Here is a 9,289-nt window from a genome sequence, read left to right on the forward strand (position 1 = left end):
TCATGTGAGAAGAAATCATAACAACAAAACTGATTGAATTAAATGATTAAAATTTACGATCTTCATCGAAACTCGGAAAAATGCATCGAAGAAAAATCATGAGAAATCTTTTGAATGAATAATCGATCACCAAGGAGTATCCCCGATGCCATAGTCAACCAGTCAGAGTAAATTTAATCATTTTCTTTTATAAATTTATTTAGAAGATAAAATCATTGTTCGAAGTTGATTTCTGAAGCGACGCCTTGAAGCGCAGTAAATATAGAAATTACAAGATGCTACGATCATTCGTATTAAATTCTGTATTTGATAAATATATGTCAATTTCTTATATTGACCTCCAAGGATACGAATACTATTAACAATTGCTCCTCTCAATGAAAAAGCCCGTTTGACAAGAAAAACACCCGAAATGAGAACTAATGTCAGAGTTAAACTTCGGTCACTGCTGCTGCTGCTGCTGCTGCTGCTGCTGCTGCTGCTGCTGCTGCTGCTACTGCTGCTGCTGCTGCTGTTAGAAGTTTGATTATTTGTAGACATTGTTTTTCTCGCTGCTCCTGCGCGTCTCAACGTGAAAATCAATCGGATAGTTATTACAACCATTATCACTGTAGGGATGAATTGTGTTAATGGAGCCCGAACAAATGTCGAATAATATCTCAGATAAATATTCTTAGCAAATGTTGTGTACTTCTGAGTCCATCTCTCGTGACCGGTGCATGGATTACGGGATCGACGAGTTTCGTACATAAACATGCTTCTACCAGTTATCTCAGATGTAGAAATTACCACAACTAAAGTGACGTAGATGAAACTTCTCTTAACGGTTATAATTCTAACCGCTTTTAGAGGCCAACAAACTGCGATATATCTGTCTATAGCTATAAGTAATGTTAATAGATCAGAGATGGTACCAAAAATGAATTTAAGATGTTGTGTATATGAATAAAGACGTTTCATATCGTGGTTGAATTTAGCGGTCATGTCCAGTAACAAGGTGTGGCTATAGAGATGATACTGAAACTCGATGACCACATAAGATAAGCACAGTAACAGATCAGTAACAGCCAAACATCTCAAATAGAAAATACTCGTGTTAGTCGAACGTTCTTTAGTTAGAATTATAAAAGAAAACAAATTTGCAAAAACACCAGAAACAGAAACACTAAAAATGATGTAAGTCATGATTCGTAGATAAAAGTTTTCATGAAAGGGTTTATAATCTGCATGATGAATGTATTTACACCGAGGATGAGGTTTAAACCCTTCTCTTTCCGTAGTGACAACTGATACATTGAAGTAAAACGTGACCGATGATGTATTCATTCTCGTAACATAAACGAAACTAAATGATCAATGCAGTTAGGCTACTGCTGCTGCTGCTGCTGCTGCTGCTGCTGCTGCTACTGCTGCTGGTGATTCGATAACATTAAGAACTGATTCAGTGTTTGGACTACTAGAACTCACAAGGAAAACAGAACCGGTGTGATATCTCTGAATTCCATATCCAATTAGTGTAAAGCCCGCGGCTGAATTTTAGCTGGCAGAGTTTTTTTTCCAACGTTTTTTTTGAACTTTTAATTGGGGAAAACGTAAAATATATAAACATTTAGATTTTATTTGAAAATGCTGATCTTCCAAATAATCAGAATCATCAATAATCCTAGGCCTTCCCCCAGATCGAACCTGGCAGACTCGCATTCGACTGTTGCGGCCTCTGACAGCTCGACCGCTGAGCTGTTGTGGAGGATATACGTAAGTTAGTCTGGTCAGTGTTTTATGACCATCAGCTATGGAGCCCGTTTGAAAAGAAAGAAACTTGAAATGAGAACTAATGTCAGAGTTAAACTTCGGTCACTGCTGCTGCCGCTGCCGCCGCCGCTGCCGCCGCTGCAGTTAGAAGTTTGATTATTTGTAGACATTGTTTTTCTCGCTGCTCCTGCGCGTCTCAACGTGAAAATCAATCGGATAGTTATTACAACCATTATCACTGTTGGGATGAATAGTGTTAATGGAGCCCGAACAAATGTCGAATAATATCTCAGATAAATATTCTTACAAAATGTTGTGTACTTTTGACTCCATCTCTCGTGTCCGGTGCATGGATTACGGGATCGACGAGTTTCGTACATAAACATGCTTCTACCAGTTATCTCAGATAATATATAAGAAACTTTGCACCATTATCAATAAATAACAACCGAACAAATAAAACCTATATATTCTGACAAATAATGAATGTATTATGTGTTAAGAAGTCATTTATGTTTTGGTCGTTCATTCATTCAGTTGTCCGAAGATTTATTAGACGAGCAATAAAATCATTGAAGTGAATTTTCTGAAAAAGCGCAAGTTATTTTCGAAGCGTCACCTGCGAATTCATGAATAATGAAAAGCGATACTTGAATATTCATCAAACCATATCAACATAAGTTAAACCATACTTTATACGTCTTTATACCTTTAATAGGCAATCAATTCTTTGATATACAAAACAATAAATTATCCACACCTGCCTTTTTTTATAAAACTATTCAGAATTCTGACAATTCATTCATTTAGAATTTAGATTAATTTCTACCTGCTCGATATATTTAACTATCGTCAATATTTAGAATTGGGCTGAACTCATTTATTTTCGGTAAGTTGTTTCAAACGACACAAATATATATATATATATATATCCTAAATATTTGAACAGGGGGACAAACAATTACTATTTGAAATGTCTCCTCAAAACCAGCGGGAGATCAGTGATATTCTCTGAGACTTTGTGTCGACGGTTGAGTCTAAACGGATCTCTGATCTCAAAAAGGTTGTGTATTTTTGTCGGATTTTTCGTTGATTAAGGATTAAAGGCTTGTATTAGTGAAGATATCTTGTGTCTGTCATTTTGAACGTACAAGGAGTGTGTAATTATTCCAGTTAGAACCGAGACGACTGTATAGCTTCACTCTGTAAACACTATAACACTTTAATAGTTTTTAATGTACTTGTTGGCCGATGATTTTAGGACATCGTAAATTGTCTGAATTTGACAAGATTCTTAAATCTAAATCGTAAACATTCATTTGGATTTACTCGTAGCTTCAACATGGTTCGCTAACTCGCTGAATTACTGTTCAAGTTTTTATCAGACGAAGACACATTTCCACAATCTGAAAATCGGATGTACAGAAATCCGCTTTTTTTCGTGGTACTTTTCGATCGATACTGGATTAATTCAGGTTCTAATGTGATGAGGAGTTTCGGAGGAGTTCATTATTGATTGAATTTATTGTCGGTAATAAATCAAACTACAGCGAACATGTTTAAGAAGGTTGCTATGAAGAAGTTGCAGTTGACACGTAGTGTCATGATGGTTTCTGGGATGAAGGAAAAGATGAAGGCGGAGACGGCAAGATCGGATACAGATTCTGTGTAAGTTTATCGTGTAGTTTATTTTACAGGTACTAATATGTACTCAATAATTTGTCATCAGGTTTTTGAGTAGTAAAGTCATCTACTTATAACCTTTTGACTTTTCAGTATTGTCTTATGGTCAGTCACGTGTACCTAAGAAAAAGCTACAAAGTTAAGGTTTTTAGGTTTTTTATACCAATAATCTAAAACCGCTTGATAACAGTAATGATCGAATAAGTTTGAATGATTTCTAATTTTTTTCAAACTTTATTTCTATTTTCATTTTTCAAATTTCTTAGTTTATGATATCACGGGTGATACCGCTGGTTAAAATGAGCTCGATGTCATTGTCAATATAAAGTCCATAAATGATAGTTAGTTTTTAGTTTTTAACTAATATCGTTTTAACGACCAAAACACTAAAACCAGTTTTGTCATATATTTTGTTGTCAGACTTTGTATTCTCACTCAGCGGGCTTCTCATTATTATTTTCCGTTTGAAACAGTTTTCACAATAAGCAGTCGTTATCATGTAATCTAATTTTAAAGCTACGCTGAATTTGAATAGCGATTTATAGATAATGTCGATTATAAATGAAAGCTTCCATACCATTGATATATATGGTTCTACCGCTGGTAAATATTAGTAATACCTCGTTATCTATATTTAAACTAAGACTGTAAATAAATAATAGAAATCGGTTTTATTTGCGTTGACAATTGACAAATATTTCTGTAACAACATGTGAAACGAATAAGATATGTACTGTTGGATTTTCCCGAGGTGACATTCTGACAGATAATTGGTCCTTCAAACAACTGCCAATAAAATTTTATTTACTTAACCATGGAAACATGTGAGGTTAATAGCCAGGACTCCCCACGCTAATTCAAACCCAGTGGTAGAACCCAGTGGTAGAACCAGCGGGTACAGTCCCAGTGGTAGATACGGAGTGTAAGGATATCCCCTCAGAGAGGCATTCAGACTGTGAGCTGAAAGATTTACGTTTTTTAAAGCCTATCAGTTACATATTGAAGATTATTTCCCCGATTACACCTTTCTATCATATTTTCTTATCTTCCACTTTTGGAAATGGAAATTCCTTAGGAAGTTGGTGAAAAATTGTTGCTTGCCGGCTTATTCTTTAGTTCACAGGTTAGGGTAAATTCTCTGCTGCAGGGCCGGGTTACAGGTAACCATGCTGACAGGTTACAGGTTCAGATTACATCGAAAACGCCGTTGCTATTTAAATTAATGAAATGTCAACACGATGTTTTACCATTTTATTCATCCTGTTTTTACGACTTGATCAGAGAGCAATAATTCATCATCAGACACGACATGAAACGATATTAACATTAATAGTTTATTCCGGTTGTGGTTCATGGGTCTGTTCTGTTGAAGAGATGAATAGCAGCGTCAGCAACAGCAGCAGCAGCTACATCGATATAGAACTGAAATTCTAGACGGGATCTTGAGGAACTTTTCGGTGACAAGTTTTTCGAAATGTGATTTTGAATGTATATGGAGTGTATTATAGTATAATGGATGCACTAGACCGTAGATTGTCGAGACCTTGTTCTCAGGATTTATTCAATACTTTTAGATCGAATACTACTTTAAGGTAAATAATAGATTAACATCTTCATTATCATTCTTCGCCTCTTCCTCACTATTATCTACTCTTATAGATATAGGTGATAGGGAGAGGGAGAGGGAGAGGGAGGAGAGGGAGAGGGAGAGGGAGAGGGAGAGGGAGAGGGAGAGGGAGAGGGAGAGGGAGAGGGAGAGGGAGAGGGAGAGGGAGAGGGAGAGGGAGAGGGAGAGGGAGAGGGAGAGGGAGAGGGAGAGGGAGAGGGAGAGGGAGAGGGAGAGGGAGAGGGAGAGGGAGAGGGAGAGGGAGAGGGAGAGGGAGAGGGAGAGGGAGAGGGAGAGGGAGAGGGAGAGGGAGAGGGAGAGGGAGAGGGAGAGGGAGAGGGAGAGGGAGAGGGAGAGGGAGAGGGAGAGGGAGAGGGAGAGGGAGAGGGAGAGGGAGAGGGAGAGGGAGAGGGAGAGGGAGAGGGAGAGGGAGAGGGAGAGGGAGAGGGAGAGGGAGAGGGAGAGGGAGAGGGAGAGGGAGAGGGAGAGGGAGAGGGAGAGGGAGAGGGAGAGGGAGAGGGAGAGGGAGAGGGAGAGGGAGAGGGAGAGGGAGAGGGAGAGGGAGAGGGAGAGGGAGAGGGAGAGGGAGAGGGAGAGGGAGAGGGAGAGGGAGAGGGAGAGGGAGAGGGAGAGGGAGAGGGAGAGGGAGAGGGAGATAGGGAGAGGGAGAGGGAGAGGGAGAGGGAGATAGGGAGATAGGGAGATAGGGAGATAGGGAAATAGAGGGACTGGGACCGTACCGATATAAATATACGATATCTTCTATTGTTTAGAAATAGCCGAAGATCCCACTACACCCGTCCGCCGTCCACACCGATCTTTAGAATTTCTGATACAATTCGAGTTTCAAATGAATATATAATAATCTGGTGCTATTGTTTTATATGAAGTCGATTTGACTTGATAAATAAGTAATTTCTAAATTCGTCGTATCTATTCGATTCGACCATATACATTTATACGGAGAGAGTCGTAGTCAACTAGAGACGCCATCATTAATCACTAACAGGAATACAAAACGTACATTTTCATCTTATCGTGTTTTAATTAAGTCATTACTATCAAATTACACTAAATGGTATAAACTCACGTGGATGCAATGGAATACATGGATAAAATGGCATATAGAAATTAGGCGTGATGAGGTCATGTGGGAATTGGCAAATCAGCTGAAAGTCAAATCGAAAATTGGAGCCGTCTGTTGCTATAGTTTTAGGAAGCCTTCATTGCACCTTGTGGAAACTTTGCAGTGTCTAAAATCGTTTTGATAACTTTGCATTTGAAAATTAATTATCAACTTTATTTAATTGTATTGGTGCGGTTTTCAATGCGGTTTTACGTAATGTAATAATCATTATGTCTCGGTCACAATCAATGATTGAAGTTCGTAAACAACAGAAAAAAGTCTTAATTGATGAAAATAACGTCGTTCAAACGTCACCGCGTAACACGAGGTCCCGGAGTCGAACCTTCGCCGGGCTAGGCCATCAGGATCGCGCCCCTAGCGGAGGAATATTGAAACATTCTGATAGTAATATATCTTTAAATCGTCATGATTTGAATTCAGCCGTAAAAAGAAAGGATTCAGTTTGTGGAGCAGTATCGTGAGTAAATCATTAGAAATAATTGAAGATTTAGAAATATTCGTGGAGGGAAATCTATTTAGAAAATTGGAAATTATCAAAATGTTTGAAGTTAAATCAATGTGGAATTAAACAGAATGAATTTATCATTCAGAAAAAAATGTTTTAATGAGCAAAAGATTTTTGAAACGAAACCTTTGAAATGTTTGAAAAAAATATTAATTTTATAAAATTCATAAAAAGATAATTTGAGTGCAGTAAAATTCTTGTGTCTTCATTTTGTATGAATGGATGAAATGAATGACGCAAAAACCTTGAAAACTGTAAAAACGATTCTAATAGATTTATGTATTTTATTCGTTCATATTTCCCTGTTATACGAAACCAGTGTTAAAATGAATGTTCTATTATTTGTGATAGTTGTTCGCAGTATTTCTGATTCAGTGTAACTATTAGAATTACACAATGAAACTTTAACCGTATGAATTTCCCCGATTCAAAAAGTGACAGTTATTTTCTCATAATTATTCATCATGTCAGACGTTTTTTCTAAAACACATTTTTAATGTTTCTGTGTATAACGTTTTGTCCTATCATTCTCATATTCTGTTCGTATGGACGGGGATTATACGTAACACACTTTCATGTTTTCCAAATAGAAATCGAGACATAGTTTTCACAAAGTGATCGGTGTTTCGACACGTATAATAGGATTAGGGCAGATTGTAACACTCGTGCCTAGCGCTTCAACGAATTTCATATAATTTCTACAAATAAACTTTAAATAGAAGATTTAATGACGGAATATTTACCGAAACACTTGACAATCGTTTTATAAGCTGCCGATTTCACATTGATTGATGGCGGAATTTTCTTATGACAAGAGTAAATAATCTATAGTGAACTCTCCGTGATTAGAGAACGTGTAGAGAGTGCTGGTGCTGGTGGGTGGTGTTTAGCACTGTGTACAGGTATGGATCGTTTACGTAGAGTTAGTAGACCAACCGCTCCTGGTACTCCGAGAAAAACATCGAAATTTCAAAATTCGATTTCACTGCAAGAAAACGATTCTCCTTCTCCGTCTAGGAAAACTTCTAGATATCAGAGCCCCCTACCGGAGGCTGTAGATAGGTGAGTGTTGTTTTGTTTTCACCCAATGCATCAAATCCCCGCTCTCTGATGATGCGACCAGATGTGAGACAAATTTGAAAATCAGGCGCGTTAAGTTAGAATCAGTTTATTTCAAATCATACAATTCAACATAACGGTAAAAGAACTGACCCTCTATACAGGACTGAGCACATTTGATTATATTACTTAATGATATAGTGATTCTAAATCTAAAAGCCGTATTTCTTATATGAAATCTCGTATTATAGCGTGTCAAACACGTTGATCAACAAGAGAAAAATACAAAACTTTTTATAAAATAAATCTGTGGTTGTTGTGGGTTAAAACAGTGCTTTGAGTGGTAGTTTCCACAAGTGATAAAACTGATAAAACTGATAAGAGAACGAGGAACACGTAACCTAACTGCGATAAAGCACGAATTAACACAAATTGATAAGAACAATATCTCGATCATCTTCTATTGAAAATCAAATACTAGATTGAAATCAGAAGTTACCGATATAATCTAATATGTAATAGAATTACTGTTCAACAGAATATTTGAATTAATTTAACGGATCAAATTTTACGTATATTCGTTGTTTTCTGTCTGATCGTTGAAACTACAATCATTGATGAAATACTCTCAAGTTTGTGTACAGTGACTATAATATATAATCCTACAACAAGAAATGAAATATATAGTCCGGAATGTTTCCTTGAGTTGAAATCGACGTTTTCGACGTTTCGACTATATCCTCTTCAGGAATACTGATTTCTGTGACAGTAGTTCTGAAGATGACTAGTAAACTATTGGATCAAGGAAACATTGCGAACTCTATTTCTTTCTTAGTCCGGGATTTTACATTATCCACGAAGTATATATCATTAGAACGTCTGACTGAAACGTCCATTTAACGATATTCAAATTTTACAGTTTTATATATAGTTTAAACACCGAATTTGTTTAAAGTATCTGAAATTTGTTGTCTCTCTTTACGGTGGTTTTATTTCCAAAACATTTTTCTCGCGAAGAATTCTTTATCAAACGTTGATAAAACTGTTACCACCGATAAACAAAGAGTGAAGAGAAGCGTTTTATAGGTTTTTTGATAGGTTTAATGCACAGATGACTGACCAGGCGTTCATTGGGGATTAATAGTTATACACCGACTTAGTAACCTATACATTAACATAATACGACAACAGTACTAGTGTCTTACAGTACTGCGGGTATGTTTGTACTGTCTTGACTGGAGTTATTTCGATATTTTGGATAGAAAGAAATTGTTTGAAATTCTACATTTTTTTGGGATTATTTAACGCGTGTGGTTTTTACGAGTTTGAGATGGCAGCGGCGAAGAAAGGTCCAGTAGATAAAGGGAAGGGTGATTCACGTTCTTCTTCCTCAGCCGGTCGCCCTCAATCGAAGTGAGTTATATATTTGTAAACAAATAATTTCTGCTTACTGAAAAAAACAGAAGACTTGTTTTAATCATTGCTATCTTTGATTGAAATACTGTGTAAAAGCAATAATTGCACAGAGTGTAAAGTC

The sequence above is a fragment of the Tubulanus polymorphus genome, chromosome 1 (assembly GCF_964204645.1).
Source record: "Tubulanus polymorphus chromosome 1, tnTubPoly1.2, whole genome shotgun sequence".
Taxonomy (NCBI): Eukaryota; Metazoa; Nemertea; class Palaeonemertea; order Tubulaniformes; family Tubulanidae; genus Tubulanus; species Tubulanus polymorphus.